We start from the raw sequence: 15,653 nt of genomic DNA, 5'->3' as shown, positions 1-15,653 counted from the left end.
TGATTTTAAAAACAACGCTAACGCTGTTAGCATGGAAATGTACCTGGGCGCGTCAAAAATAACCCCCACGGGCAAGTGTGCGTCAAAAGGGGCTTATGAGCGAGACCGTGCGTCGTTTATCCTTCAGTCTGGTCAGCGTGCATCATTTCTTCTCCACAGGAGGCCGTTGCATCGATCCGAACAGCACTCTCGGATCTGGGCAGGCCATGCATCGTTTTTACACGCCCAGCGATGTTTGCATTGGAAATCCTGCAGCACGATGATTCGAACACCAGACAGCGTGGGTTGTGATCTCACCAGCCTTCATTACCGATGCTGCACATCGTTTCTCCAGCCGTGAGCGATGATTTTTCAGCTGCGTCTGGGAGTTGCGTTGATCTCTTCCCCGCACGGCGGTCTTTGCGTGGATTTCTTACTCTTGTTCTGCCAGCTTCTCCTTTCAGGGTCCCAGGAACTGGAAGGGCACCACTTGGCAGGGTAGGAGTCTCAGCAGAGGCTCCAGGTGCTGGCAGAGAGAAGTCTTTGCTGTCCCTGAGACTTCAACAACAGGAGGAAAGCTCTAGTTCAAGCCCTTGGAGAGTTCTTCACAAGCAGGAAGGCACACAAAGTCCAGTCTTTGTCCTCTTGCACAGGCAGAAGCAGCAATAGCTCCACAAAGCACAGTCACAGGCAGGGCAGCTCTTCTTCCTCAGCTCTTCAGCTCTTCTCCAGGCAGAGGTTTCCAGAAGTGTTCTAAAGTCTGTGGTTTTGGGTGCCCTTCTTATGCCCATTTTGCCTTTTGAAGTAGGATTACTTCAAAGAAAAGTCTCTCTTGTTTGTGAAATCCTGCCTTGCCCAGGCCAGGCCCCAGACACAAACCAGGGGGTTGGAGACTGCATTGTGTGAGGGCAGGCACAGCCCTTTCAGGTGTGAGTGACCACTCCTCCACTCCCTCCGAGCACAGATGGGAAAGGGAATCTACACTTTAATCATATTCAAAGGCAGCCACCATGTTAACCTATGAGAGGAATAGGCCTTGCAACAGTGAAAAACGAGTCACAGAAATGGTTTAAGGAAGAAAATGCTCACTTTCAAACACACAATCTTAAAATCAATTTTACTAAAATATCTATTTTTAATTTGTGAGCTCAGAGACCCAAAACTCCACATGTCTATCTGCTCCCAAAGGGAATCTAGACTCTAATCATATTCAAAGGCAGCCCCCATGGTAACCTATGAGAGGGTTCCCCATCGGGAAAAGGGTCAAGGCTGATTTGCATATGGCTGGGTTCAAACTGGAATGGCATGGCAAGCAAAAAAAACTGATGGATTAAAGCCAGATCTGTGACTGGGGGTGAATGTTTGATTTGTTCTGCATACCGTCCATCATCTGTTGTTTTTGCGTTTGTTGCCCCAAGTGGGAAGGGTATGGCCAGACGTGGGTCTCGTGCTTGCTATGCCACCAGATTTAAGCTAGCCTGACTGATGAAGGGTGATACCGTGAAAGGGGTCCCAGGATGCTTGTTTCTGGTTCAGGGATGACCTGGCCTCGCAGTTTGGGCTCGACTGTTTCCATGGGGAACAGAGTTAAGACTGATTTGCAAATGGCTTGGCCCAAACTGGAATGGCATGGCAAACAAAAAAACTGATGGATTAAACCCAGATCTGTGACTGGGGGTGAATATTTGATTTGTTCTGCATTCCGTCCCTCATCTGTTGTTTTTGCATCCAAGAAGGGTGGGCATCTCTTTTGCCCTAGGCACCTCTGCCCCAGCCCCTGTTAACCCTGCTGTCCTCAGTGAGGAGGCTATTGACCTCCTGAGGTCCATCTCTGTGGGTCAGTTGACCATTGTGAATGCCATCCAGGCACTGGCAACTCAGATACAACAGAGTAATGCGTTCCTGGAGGGCATTCACCGGCACTGGCTGGCCTACAGAGATCATTTCAGTCTCTGGCCTCCACACAGATGGCAGCCAGTCACTCTTTGTCTACAGTCCCCCTCTACCTTCCTCTTCCCAATCCCAATCCCCCCTTCACCGACCCAGCCAAAGCACACAAACAGACAGGCATGCATCAACTTGAACATCCAAGAGTAACACTGACAAACCAAAGCACCACAGGACACACCACCGGCATACACACAAACAACATACACCTGCACACACAGCAACAGTAACAAACTGCCCTGACACCACCACCATCCCCCGCATTACAAACACAACACCTGGCACACCTGCAGACACCACACCAACATTCAGTGATCCAGCCCCCACACCTATCCTACCCACAGACATCACTTCAGCAGACTCTCAGACATCTACCCCAGTCACCACACCTGCATACACCACAATCACTGACATGCCTTTATATAGCACATCCACCATACCTGCAGTCACCACCCCATCAGACAGCCACCCACCCACCACAGCATCCACCTACACTTCCACCTCCCTCAGCCCAAGTCACATAAACGCCCTCACTCACCCATCCAAAAAACACCCAACATCCACAAGTATACCTCCCACAAATACACACCCAAGACATCCACACTAACACCTCATACAACCTCTCCCTCCACACCCAAACCCTTTTGTTATGACATCCATGTGTGTGCAAAAAAGCTTTCCTCTCTGGGTTTGACCTTTTCCCTACTCCTCACCCCGTAACACCTCTAAATGATCTGTTTCTCTCCCCAAGGTTAACACTCCCACCCCCAAAGCCTCCCCTACTCTCCCTGCCAGTACCCATGCCTCTCCCTCACCAAGAAGGAAGTTGACCCCTCCCAAGAAAACCCAACCCTCTCTCAAGCCCAAACCAAAACTCCCTCCTCCCAAGCCTAAGTCCAAACGTCCCCCTCCGCAGCCTAAGCCCAAACGCCCCCAGATCATCCCTGCAGTGCCTGCCTGCCCCCTGGATGTCCCTACCTGTGGAGGTTACATGGCAGTCAGGGTTCAAGTTAGGGCACCATATAGTGCCTTTCGTGCACCGCCTAATATGTATAACAGACTGTCCAATGGCCTTTGACTTTTCTATTTTCTGTTAAAATAATATATTCAGACCAACCAGTTGCTGGTTTTCTGATTACATCTTTTTCCGGCTTTTCCTTTCCTAGCTTTAAGTTCTTCCTGGCTGACATTGGTTGTGTGTGAGGATTTGTGTGTGTGTTGTGCTTGTCCTTCCTGTATTGTTTGGGCAGTATGTGGGGTTGAGTGCAGTGTTTATTTCCCCCAGGGATGGGGAGTGTGTTGTGTGATGGACATGTATATGTTACTGACATGTTGTAATGGTATTGTGTAGTATTTGTGTTTACATGTGTTTGTTGTGGTGTGTGGCTTTGTGTGGTTTGACTGTGTGAGTGCGCATGTATTATGCATGGTATGATATGTGCAATGTGCTGTGCGTGTGTGATTTGTGTGTTGATTGCTAAGTTGTATGATTGGGTAATTGTGTGTGTTTGTTCCCTGTTGGTTGTACATTGCATTGTATCTGTGATGAGTCCCTGGCCAGTGTTGGTTGTGAGTGATTGACAATCTGTTTGTGATGTTGTGGTTGTGGTGTTGTTGTGACGTGTTAGTATGTTGTATGGGATTGTGTGAGGCTGGGCCTGTGCTGTGTTACTGTGTTACTGTGCGCAAGTGTTTATTCTTGATGTGTAGTGTGTGTGCTGGCTGCAGAGTTCGTGCTGTGTATGTGTGGGTGTCTTTGTTGTTGTATGTGAGTGTGCATGTCAGTGTACTGTTACATGTGTGTGTTTGCCTTCACAGCCCCCTCCCTATGGTATGTCATGTGAGTATAAAACATTTAATAATTTACAAATGTGGCAGGTGAATGTGTGTACTTATGGTTGTTATCATTCTCGTCTGCGATGATTCTGTTATCTTTCGGCGAGCAGGAGCAGCGGGAAGAAGTCTAGTAGTGGTTCCATGGTGGCTCTGGACGAGTATGGCTTCCTGGAGGGGAGTGTCTCCTTTTATACAGTTCCTTTCCACCTGGGTTACTGTGGTGGTCCTACTGGGACGGAAATGTGGGTGGTGTGCAGCCTCCTAATAAGCTCAATGGAATCATAGTGTCCGCTGGCCTATTGGTGGCTCCAATTGTCCACGGTGGTCTGAACGCACTTACGGTGCCGGCGGTGCTTTTGCTCTATTCCGTTGGCATCACTGTCAAACTCATAATTTGGTCTGACATGAGAGTCCTCAGACCGCCAAATTCATAATGAAGCCCAAAATGTACAATATATATATTAATAATGAAAAACTAGAAACAAATGATACAATATGATTGTTAAATACCTAAAATTACATTTTAAAAACACATTATTAACATTGTTATTAATGAAAACATTACTAAATAAAATAAAAGTGTTAGTTTTGATAAAATTACACTGTAAATAAAATCAAAAAAATATATTTCAAAACTAAACAATTAAAAAAATCAAAAATCAAAACATATTAAACAAAAAAAAAACAATTGATAAAAAGATTTATCTTCAACAAAAGGTGAATGGTTTTAAATGTTATACCTAAAGCACAGGTATATAAAAATTAAAATAAATGACACATAATGAACGTCCATTAAAATACAAATAAACCAAAAACATAATTAAAATAAAATTAACATTTAAATTCTATGATGCATTTTGAAGACTAAAATGTACTTCTTCTGCTTCAATTTAAAAAACAGTAGGGAAAGTATTGCACTTTAGAAGGACACTATTCCCACTTCAACCTCAGCAACATTAGGGAAAGCCTTGGACTTTGTAGGGGTCAGATTTCTATTCCCACTCTAACCTAAGCAACAGTAGGGAAAATATTGAACTTTAGAGTGAGGGTTCACTCCTGTTTAAGCAACATCAGTGAAATGTATTGTGACTTGGAGGGTTGAGATTTACTGCTCCCATTCCAACCTAAGCAATATTAGGGAAAGTGCTGGACTTTGGAGGAGTCAAATTAACTATTTCCACTCCAACAGAAGAAACAGTAGGACAAGCATTGGACATTTGAGGGGACTGATTAACTATTACCACTCTAACATAGGAAATATAAGGGAAAGTGTAAAAAATATATACCAATGGTTATAAAAAATATATTTTAAAAGATCACAACATTAAAAATGATTTGAAAAAAAAACATTATTTTTTTTGTTTAAGAAAAATCACTCTATAAACACTGCTTAATTAAAAAAAATATATATTCTAAACAAGTACTTAGTAAAAAAAATACAACTTTAATATCATTATAAAACAACACCAAATTTATCTTGGAAAAGTTCGTAACCTACTCCCCTACAATCCCAAAGACCTGCATAAAAGTTAAATGATTTTAACTAAGAAAATTAAATAAATAACAACAACATTTTTTAAATTAGTCAATCTTTAAAAAAACAAAAACATGTCACAATAAAAAATGAATTAAATTAATGTAATCAACGCAATAATAACATAGGCCCTCATTCTGACCCTGGCGGTCTTTGACCGCCAGGGCGGAGGACCGCGGGAGCACCGCCGACAAGCCGGCGGTGCTTCAATGGGGATTCCGACCGCGGCGGTAAAGCCGCGGTCGGACCGGCACCACTGGCGGGGTCCCGCCAGTGTACCGCGGCCCCATTGAATCCTCCGCGGCGGCGCAGCTTGCTGCACCGCCGCGGGGATTCTGACCCCCCCTACCGCCATCCAGATCCCGGCGGTCGGACCGCCGAGATCCGGATGGCGGTAGGGGGGGTCGCGGGGCCCCTGGGGGCCCCTGCAGTGCCCATGCCACTGGCATGGGCATTGCAGGGGCCCCCGTAAGAGGGCCCCTAAATGTATTTCACTGTCTGCTGCGCAGACAGTGAAATACGCGACGGGTGCAACTGCACCCGTCGCACAGCTTCCACTCCGCCGGCTCGATTCCGAGCCGGCTTCATCGTGGAAGCCTCTTTCCCGCTGGGCTGGCTGGCGGTCTGAAGGAGACCGCCCGCCAGCCCAGCGGGAAAGTCAGAATTACCGCCGCGGTCTTTCGACCGCGGAACGGTAACCTGACGGCGGGACTTTGGCGGGCGGCCTCCGCCGCCCGCCAAGGTCAGAATGAGGGCCATAGTTATCCAATATAATAAATAAATAAATTAACAGTGTAAAAAATAACTATTTAAAAATATGCATACCTTATAAAATAACTAACAAGGTCAAAGCAAATAACATTGTTTCAACATTAATTTAATGATGTAACAGTTGAATTAATTACATAATTATTGTTTGCAAATTGTAAATAAGATATAACATTTACAAATATACATTTTATTACTGTTCCACTCTACTTCCTTACAGATTAAACAGCCCACTAATAATACCAAAAAGATAATACAGGCAAAAATGAACAATTTTACTAAAATCATGAAATAATTTCTGAAAACTAATAAAATTAGCACATTAACTTAAAACACTCAAAATGATAAAACATTACAGAGTAGTACAAAGTCGATATTATATAAAACTAGTGTTACAAAAACAATATCAAACAATTCAAAAATTATATTCTGCAATGTTGTGTACCAAGATATTCTTGTAAAAAATGATATTTTGAGATGGTATTAATGTTGTGCATCATTTGACAAACCTTGTGTTGAAGTGTTATACATAGATGGCCAACTCTCTGTACTCTACTCAAAATGAAAAGGTATTCATCATCTGGCTAGTGTCAAAAATCCAGTAGTCACATATTTGAGCAACACTTATGTTGTAGTGTTGGGGAAAACTCAGATTTTCACTCAACGTCATTTGCCTGTCTCAAATTTCAAACAATAATGCTTATGACTTTTCTATGACTCACACTTTCATATATTGTGTAAGAATACATCCAGGCTACTTGAAAGCTATCTGTTTGCTACCAATAAATTATCGCAGAGATAAGAATATTTCCTTGCATGACCTACAATTTACAATAAAACGAAATATATGTATCAAGTCTGTAACCATCTTGCTATTAAAAAAAATAATTGAGGACAAAATGCTGCTGTACAAAAAATAAGTGTAGGAGCACCGACTGTGCAAAAATGACTCTATGTGGGGTGATCCTTATTTTGTGGCTGACTTTTATTGGACACTTTTCACTGGGGAACTTCTGTTCAGTGCACAGTTTATGTTTTCAGACTCCAGACACATGCAGAAATTAGTTATTTCCCGACTGACTAATTTAATTTCTTATAAGTTCATAGTATATGCTACAGAAAATACACATAGAAAGTTAAAATGCCACCTGTGGACTTCAGCACATACTGGGCCAGCTACTAGTATGACCAAGAAAAACATGTTTTCAGGTCTATCATTGTTGCCTGGCTGTTGCAGAATAAACCCTGCAGATGACATCTTAAAGTAACAATTTTTTACAGTTAAAAAGCTCCTATTTCAGTATTAGTAAGTCATCATAATGTAAGCTGTGTATGTAAAATTGAGACAAGTAGAAAATTACTGTGACAAGGACCTAAAAGCTATTTTCACTATTGCAGGCCTAGCTGTCCTATGTACAAAGACAAAGTACAGATTGAAATACTATTACTGTATGGAACCAGCTAGAAAAAATAATCAGGCCACTATTTTCAATAGTTGTAAAAATCCTATTCAATGGTGACGTTAGAATTATATTAAGGAAGGGAAACTTGTTTATAGTTACCTTAGCAGCCTGAACTGGTAGGAGGCTAATTAACATTAGCCTCTGCCATGTCAAAGCCTCTTCTCAGCATGGGAAGAGGCCTTTAAGAGATGTGGAATTCCTCCCAAGAACAAACAACAGTCTAACTTCAATGCACAGAGATGACTCATCTCAGGATATGCAGGTTGGGGGCTATGGGCTTCTGTTCAAACTACTAGTCAAATACTGTCTGACAGGTCTATTGAGCCACATGTAACGCAATGGCTCACTTGAAAGGGAGAGACAATGATGCAAAGACGATTCTTGTGTATCTCCTGTCTGGTTTCAGAAGGACCCTGTTTTTGTCATACTAGACTTTAGTCTTTAGTTTGTTGTGGGTACAGAGCCTGCTTCAAACTAGACTTCGGTATTAGTTGTCATTGGATACTAATGATTATCATAGTCTACCCTCATGCACACCTGCAGCCTTCAGAGTCCAAGTTTAGTGTGGCTGAATACTTCAGCCATCTTGCCATTGCCCTGACATATGGCATGTTGGGCCTATTTGCAATATGGCAAACTTGAACTACTGGAAAAGTAGGCAGGTCAGGGCCATTGGAACCTTTGCTCCATTGGTCATAGGGGAACTAAGAGTTGCTTAGGGTGTCCTCGGCCCACAGGCTGGTGAAGTCTACAAAGCTGGACTCTTACCTAACCTTCCCCAGAACACTGATAGGCTTGCAGAAGTATACCTGATGGACTGAACTTGGTGCACTTGGCATGTATGACCAGTTAAAAGGACCAGAAGAGGTTAGACTCCCTCCCACTTGAGATGCAAGGACAGAAAGATTTCCAAGGATCATAAGGCTGATCCTCTGGGTGGTTCTAGGAACATAAACAAAATGAAGAGTACATTCCTGTGAAGAATTCTGATTGACCAGTGGCTGTACCTGAACTGGACTTTGCTGTTGTCCTGTGCAACACCCTAAGAGTTTCTAAGCACTCCCACAGAGGTACTGGAAGTGTACTCCTGTCTGTGATTGTTTTGGCACCAAAAGAAAATTGGGAACCTTTTCAAACTTATTTGCTCCAGAGCTTCAAGGGGATTGACCACAAAAAGTATCGGACAGGCATTTCTGATATCAGATTGAATTCTGGTTTGTCCCATGTGGAGAATATGTTTACCTCAGGGAGAAAAACAACAAAGTCCCTTTTCAGATTGGGACTTCAAAACCTTTCCTAACTTCTCCACTTCTAGGTCCTAGCAGGGCTAATCTACTTGTTGTAGATGACCAGGGCCTCAACGCTGTCAACTTTTAATCATACCTAGGTCCCTGTCCACTGCGACCAATGACCACAATTGGCGCTTTTTTTAAAATCCAATCTGGGTACCAGTTTTAGATTTTTGTCACTTTGGTGTTTATTTGTAGACTACATTTTTCGCTATTTGTAGAAATGGGAGTACAATTTTTGTCGTGACATTTTTTACTTTTGAGTTGTTTTGGTACTTCTGAATGCTTTACACATTTTTATAAAATTAAAGTTGTCTGCTCTGTGCCAAAGCTACCAGGGGTCGAGCACAAGTTGGAATTATTGAAACCTTTGATTGGAACAACCAGGATAGTGACTTTATTAATTGTGGTGGATGTCAATTCACCCCAACTAACACATCACTTTCTCATATTTGTGTTCAGTGGTGGGGCCTAGATCTTGTGTTTAGCACTACTTTCAGTTTTAGAAGTTGAAATTAAAAATCCCTAAATTTAATTAACAGAACAAATGTAGTTTTTATTTTTAGTTGGCATATGGTCTTTTACTTGATCATCTTTAATTTCCCTAAATGTTTTAACCTTAAGTTTTTTTTGGGGAACATAGATGTGTATCTAGCTACACTGGCTGGTCTTACAATAGTGGAGATGAAGGCCCTACCAGAGAAAGGAAGCTGCAGTTGGCCCTGAATGCCAGGAAGGCAGACTACAAAAACAACATGAGGGCATTTGAAGAGGTCTGGTAAGCACAGACCACCTTAGAGGAGACTGATGGGGAGATAGAGGAAACCCAAGGATAGGAGGAGGAGTAGGAAAATAAAATGCTGCATCAAAGAACCTTCTCATGTGAAACTTTCAGGGCAGAAATGGAAGGAATCCACAGCCGTAGCTCCTTACAGCTCTCCGTCTGCCATCCAGCTTTCAAGTGCAAAATGCCAGAGAAGGGCCATCACGACAAGCTGTATGCCCTAACCCTGAATATAAATAAGCTTGCAGCAGAAGAAAGGTGACTGGCCTTAGAGGAGAAGAGGCCAGACTAGAAGTTCTGTCTAGTGAAGATGGTGACTTAAATGGTGAGGTTTCTACATAGAGTCACGCACCTCTTACTTAAAATGTGTTGCCTAGCTTTCTTGTGGGGGATGACATTGACAAATGGTTCACCTCCTATAAAAAGGCATTGCGAATGTGCAGGGTAGAAAAGCAGCACCAGGGAGTCTGAGCAACACTGGGGATCCCGATGTGGGAGTTGGTACCAACACTGGGGAAGGATACACTCCTGACTCTAGAAGAAGGGCCAGCTGACTCATATGCACACACCTGAAAGAACCCCTAGCACAAAGGTTTGGTCTTACACCTGAGTACAGGAAGAAGTTCCCAGACACCCATAATTAGGTAAAGCAAACTTAGGCAAATTTTGTAGACATCTCATTGAAAGCACTATAGAATGGGCTGGTCAAACAAGTGCATACTTATGATGGGCTATACAATTTAATTATGACTGAGCCCACCTAGAATAATTGTTCTTCAGAGCTACACCAGCAATTAGTGGACTCCAAGTTGACTGATGCCGGGAAGTATGGAAGAGGAATTAATGTGTGAGTATGCACTGGGGTACCCAAAATATTCCATGACTATGATTCCAGGAAGGGGGAGCCAGGCCCACACCATGAAAGGAGGGGCTCAACAGGCCCCAAATATAAAAATTCATATGATCTCTAACTTCTGAAAAGGGGAAAGAGTCCGAGCCTCTGCCTAAAAAGCTGGGAAGTGGGAACCCAGAGGAAGGAGACCATTTGAGAGGGGTATGTGTTTTGACTGCCTTCGCCAGGGCACAGAAAGAGAGATTCCTCATGCCCAATAGGGAGGTTGGCACTACTGTGAATTACACAGAGTAGACGTTAAAACCCCTTAGTTGGAAGGTAAACCCAGAAGATAAGCTTGTGATCCCTGAGAGTTCTAGTACTTCAATTGGGTCACATGGAATAGGGTCCCGGTCACTGCCCTATGGGATACCTATGCCAGCCACAACATGATGGTGGAAAGGCTGGTTTCTACAGGTGACTCTCTGCCAGGACAGGTTTGCAGGGTCAAGAATGTCCATGACCTTGAATCTGTCAACCCCATGGCTATGGTATCTTTAGAATGGGAAGGGGTACTTGCTAGAGAAGGGTAATTTTAGTCCACCCTTGCCCATAGCATGCATCCTTGGCTGTGAGCTCCAACAGGTGAGTAACAAGTCAGGAGTAAATGCCACACGGGGTGCCCCAAAAACACAGATTTCTTGGGGTGCTGTCCCTAGGCATAGGGTGAAGATGCTCTTCACAAGAGTAAAGGGTAGCAGATGAATGCTATCCACAGTGGGAAGACCTGAGTGGCTCAGTTTTCCTGCTTTGATAATAGAGGACTGGCACTGATTTAGCCATTTCTGGAGGTGCTCCTGAACTATCAGTGCAACAGGAGCCAGGAGAAATAGGCCACATAGACTCCAAAAACACGTACTGAGTTTGTCACCCTTCCCTTGAGAGGGACATTGTGTCTAATCTATACGTTCTGGAGTGCCAGGCATCTGGTCAGTCTCAGGATGCAGATACTGAGATGGGAGAAGTGAGAGTGAAGGATGGTGTCTGCAACCTCAGGTTGTAGCTCCCAACTCTGGGAAAGCTAAGAGGTCAAAGTGCCCTCTGGAGTAATTTGGTGCCTTCTCCTTAGCCCAAAGGCTAACAGTGAGGTGCCAGATAGCTTTAGACACCAGATAGCAGCAACCACCTGCCAGTGGATGGCTAGAGGCTTGCTTTCTGACACGACCATTGTCAGTGCCCTCTGTTGCTTGTCTACTGGGCAGAGCTGGTTCTTACTTTGAGACAGAAGCCTAACTGAGGATGTAGGGTCCACATCACCTTTTTAGCCATGATGGTCCTTTTCACTTTCTGGGAGGCTTCTGTTGGCAGGCTAGGGTGAGCTCTGTCCTAGTTGGGGTCTGCAGATGATAGGGATTCCCCTGGACAGGGTTATTGGTTGGGGCTGAGTTTGACAGACTGGCTGTACTGTTGAAGGCAAAACTTGAGGGTAGGCCCAAAACTGTTGGTATAGTCTATTCCCCACAGTAAAAGTGCTTTGCAGTGGGATATAAGTCTGGAACTGATCTCACCAATGTAGAGGGGTTTCCCTACATCCATTCCTCTTAAACCAATGGGAACTGCCCGGGATATGGCTGTTTGCTCTTGTCTTTCTAGCTAAGGAAGGGCTGTTTAAGAAAATGCCTCTTTTTGCATGGTCACCCATTTTTGCTCAATTGATTTGATGTTTTTTAGACATTGAGCATTGGGGCACTATTATGGAATGCCCAGTGTACATGAGTTGAGCCATAAACATGTAGATATTGGCTAATCCCTGATTGTCTTATTTAGCTTTCTTTTAAGGCCATAATATAAGGTGTATAATATGTATCTATGGCAATTAAAGATAAACTATCATCTGTGGATTGAAACATTTATTGTTCCAAAGGAAAACAAGGCTTCAGGTCTGCCATTGTAGCCTGACTGCAGTATCAAAATGGTAGTGCACCTTTTTTAACTCCTATTTTAAAATTAGTAACTCATCCCTACATAGGCATTGTACCCCCAAGGTATGGTGCATGGTATTTAAAACTGGGACATGTGGAACATTATTATTAATATTGAGTGAGAAGCCAATAGAATATATTTTCACTGTGCCCGGCCTAGTTGCCCAATAGTTGCCCAATATAGAAACCACAGCACAAAAATAAAATACTTACTTTATATCTCTAGAATGGGACCAGGTAGTAAAATAATTAAACAACCATTTAAATAGTTATTAAAAACACAATTCAGAGTTGAGGTCAGATTTGTAATAAATATTAAGGAAAAGTAAAGTTATATCTCTGCCAACTCCCAGCCTGTGCACAGCCAGTAAATGGTGTGAGAGAGGTGTGAAAATCTTCCCAGCAGCACACAATAGGCTGACCTTAATGGGCAGATATGACTCCTTTGAATTCAATCAAATATGTAGGGTGAAGGTGGTTTCATTCTGTGTTAAATCCTGTCTGATGGATCTTTCAGCCACATGTAACACTTTGGCAGCCTTAAAAGGAAGAGAATAGGATGCCAGTACAATTCTTGTATTGCGTGGACACTGGATACTGAAGGGCCATGCTTTTGTCCTACTAGACTTCTCTTTCAGAGTTTGTTGTGAGTACAGTGCCTGCTTCAAACTGGATTTTGGTGCTAGCTGTGATTGGACACTATGATCGTCCACTGCCCTATACATCCTCAGCTTTTGGATCCGAACTTCAGTATGGTTGAAGACTTTGGCTATCTTGGCACTGCTCAGGCTCATTGCATTTTTGGCCTGTTTAAGTGCAAGCAAATGTAAATTAAGTGTGGCGTTAGTCAATGTTGGCTTCACAGTGAATTAGGAAACTAGCTCACTCTCATATGACCATGAACAAGCCTCCATGGTCATGGATATTGAACAGCTGACAGGCATTATAAATACATTTAAATTGGATGGGGCTGCAGGTAATAGATTGGGCCTACTACTTAGCGCTTCTTTTTAACGATCTTTACAGTATAATGCAGTTGCCATACTCATGGAAAGGTAACATATTCCATCCATTTTATGAGTGGTAATCCCGCTTGCCCTCTAAACTATAGGCTAATAGCTTTGATTGAAGTTGAAGCAAAGCTCTACTCGTTTCTTCTGCATAATTTAACACCTTGGATAAATGATAAACATCTTATACCACGAAGCCAGACAGGATTTAGGGTTGGCATGGGGGCACTAACAAATTTAGCAGAACTATCCTTGTTAGCTACGAAGGCCAGATATAGGAAAGATTGGTTATTTGCATGTTTCATCAATCTCATATCATACCCAGAGCTCGACTGTGGCAAAAAATGGAAGATTGGGGTCATCCCAGCGGCCTACTGGGCTCAGTCATTGAACTACATTTAGGCACCTGGGCGCAATTCAAAACCGGAGAGGGTAGTCAAGTTACTAATAGAGTTCAAACAGCCAACTGCTTCAAACAAGGATACGTCCTAGCCCCAAGGCTGTTTACCTTATATCTTGTAAACTTGGCTGGCGCGCTTTTACTCAAAAACAGCCATCCGCCCATTCTGGCCTCTGAAGCAATAGCATGGCTGCAATCTGCAGATTAAATTGTAATACTTAGCCATACACCAGTGGGCTTGCAGTGCAATATTGATGCTCTTATTAGATATATGGACGAGCAAGGCCTTGAACTAAATTTGAATAAAATCAAGGCAGTCCGGCTGGTTGATTTGAAATGCAAATCATTTGCATGGTTTTTTAAAGGAAATCGGTGGAGGTAGCCCCTTCATATAAATATTTGGGACTTATAGTGGATCATCAAATGACTTTTAAACCACAGCTTGCTGCCGCTCAAGCAAAAGTACAGTCCCTCATCTATGAGTTTCAGTTACTAAAACAAAAGCTGAACTGTCCTTCACTTAACCAGTTGCTTTCCGTAATGTGGGCGCCATTAATGCCAACAGTTACATATAGGGGTTGAAATTATTCGGGGCAAGGAAATAGCCTCCTTCAACCACATTCAAATTGAGGTTTATAAAACAGTGTTTCAGATTCCAAACTCAGCTTCACCAGCACAGGTACGTTTAGAATTTGGGTTAAAAAATCAAGCATTCCAGTGCAAGTGTGCTTATATTAAACTTTCCTGGAGACTTCGATCTGTAGAGGTCGGCTCTATCAGCAACCTATGCTGGTTGGAAATCGAAGAACAGCAGCATAGCAATGTAAAAGGCTATTGGGGTCATTATTGAAATCATGTACTTAAGAGACTAGGGGCCTGATTTATACTTTTTTAGTGCTGCATTTGCGTGATTTTTTGGCGCAAAAGCGGCACAAACGTACAAAATTAAATTATGTTTTGTAAGTTTGTGCCACTTTTGTGTCAAAAAATGATGCAAATGCGGCGCTAAAAAAGTATAGATCAGGCCCTAGGTGTGCAAGACGCATGGGCCATGAACTTGAGGAAAGTGGAGTTCAGCCGCATAGCTAACGTTGCTACTAGGTCCATGTCCTTTTTAACGGACAGAAACACGTTTGCTACAAGACGTATGCCTGGTCTGTAATATCATCATATAAAAATTTACGGGTTTAGGGATATCTATCAATGTACTTTTCTCAGCTTCTGAAACATCAATTTATGCTATTTTGCTTTGGTACGATGGAGACCAAGGACATTGCCCCTTCCTGGAAATTTTTGTCTCAAGCTTGCTATCTTTGTGGGTACAAGCAACAGACACTTGAACATGTTTTCTGTGTGTGACCGGTGCTGGAATTACAAAGGAAAATTTTATTGAAACATACTTTTAGGATTTTGAACATTCGCTCATTTAGGCAAGCAGTTATTAGTTGGCTAAGCGTCACTTCAATTTCTCTTACCTTTTACAGGGGAAAGGATTCGGCAGGCGTGCCATATAGGCAACTCAAGGCACCCTCTGGGACAAGTTAGCTTGGGTACCTTATTAGCTGAGATGTTCCTTGTAGTGGAGTTTGCAAGAGAACCTGGGTTTAAAAATCTTTTGGTCACCACTTTCCCTGCAGTCTCTACATGAATTGATTTTATGACGCTTACTGTATTATGTTGCTTTGCCACTTTAACTAGGCTAATAGTAATTGTATGATTTCAAAACGTAGGGCCTCATCACTTAGGGCCTCGTCACTTGACCGCCAGACTCGCGGATGGCGGTCGGACTGCAGTAAAGGACATTTAAACAGGGGTCCCTAATCTAAGAT

The 15,653-nt window shown here is 43.0% G+C and overlaps 1 protein-coding gene across 1 annotated transcript in view; it reads right to left on the bottom strand.

The window, feature by feature from the left end:
• Positions 1 to 15,653, bottom strand: part of LOC138288178 (uncharacterized) — a 77,305-nt gene that overhangs the window by 16,873 nt on the left and 44,779 nt on the right. The gene's annotated exons all lie outside the window — the stretch shown is intronic.

The sequence above is a fragment of the Pleurodeles waltl genome, chromosome 4_1 (genome assembly GCF_031143425.1).
Source record: "Pleurodeles waltl isolate 20211129_DDA chromosome 4_1, aPleWal1.hap1.20221129, whole genome shotgun sequence".
NCBI classification, from domain to species: Eukaryota; Metazoa; Chordata; class Amphibia; order Caudata; family Salamandridae; genus Pleurodeles; species Pleurodeles waltl.
This window is presented reverse-complemented; position numbering and strand designations above follow the sequence as displayed.